Below are 1,068 nucleotides of genomic sequence, written 5' to 3'. Positions count from 1 at the left end.
TAAAGGACACGGTGTTCTTACACTTCGGTGTTGCCACTGGGTGAGTGTCCTTGCCTTTAAGTTTTACGCCTTTTTGCTTTCCGAAAATTTCAGCTTCACAAGATCGACTGCCGAACTTAGCAATACATTTAGTGAATGACCTCCCGCGCCATTTAAATAACGGTGAATTTGTTTCCGACTGAATTACATTGTCAAGTAAAACTTCTTGGCCTGCAGTGACCGAATGGCACACTTACAAAATGCTAAATCAATTAAATGGCAAATCTATTACATTATTTATTCTACTGTGATTTTACGGTGTTATCTTAGGTTGTGCTATTGTACGCTTGTACACAGTGCAGGAAGAGCCTAACGTCGGTGCCTTAGCTGACTATCAGCGTACGCAAACTCACTCACTCTGGTCGTCGCAATGTTTCCGCACTCGGGACTGTCTGCCCACTGGCCTCTCTTCGTTTCAGGACGAAGCACCGATACCTTCTCGGATTGTCACAGCACGGTCTCGGCTCGCAACCCGCCTCGGTCGACTAGATGGTAACAGCGCGCAGACGCACGTGAGGTGGAGGGAGAAATTGAAAGCGCCCACCGATTTCACAAGGAGATCATCTGAGACGCGGGAATAAAATGGGGCGCCCCGTCGTTTCAGGACTATCTGGTTTGGGCGTGGAGCCGGAAGGAAACTTCGCAAAGGACGCTGTCTTACATTCTGCGCGCGCGTACGGAGAGGGCAGAAAAACTGCTTCGAAAGCCGTAAACTTTGAAATAAGTAGCGCGGTCAGTCACGTGTTAGGTATTAGGCACGATTGCGTTGGGGTTGACGGGACACCCTGTACATGGGAAATGTGTCTTTTTGAAGTTAAATCTCCGCCCAGTGGCACAAGAATAGTGAACTAAGTTATATGTGCGAGTATATTTTGTTCTGTTCAGTGAAACCCAGCGGGGCTCCCTGGAGGGGACCACAGATCCACTGATGGCGGTGAGGTGGACGGCATGAGTGTATCCTTGCTTTGGACAGGTGCACACGATGTAAATACTATTTTTCTGTGCGACTGCGATAGAGTTTTGTCGCAG

Source organism: Dermacentor andersoni, chromosome 2 (assembly GCF_023375885.2).
Source record: "Dermacentor andersoni chromosome 2, qqDerAnde1_hic_scaffold, whole genome shotgun sequence".
Lineage (NCBI taxonomy): Eukaryota > Metazoa > Arthropoda > Arachnida > Ixodida > Ixodidae > Dermacentor > Dermacentor andersoni.
This window is presented reverse-complemented; position numbering follows the sequence as displayed.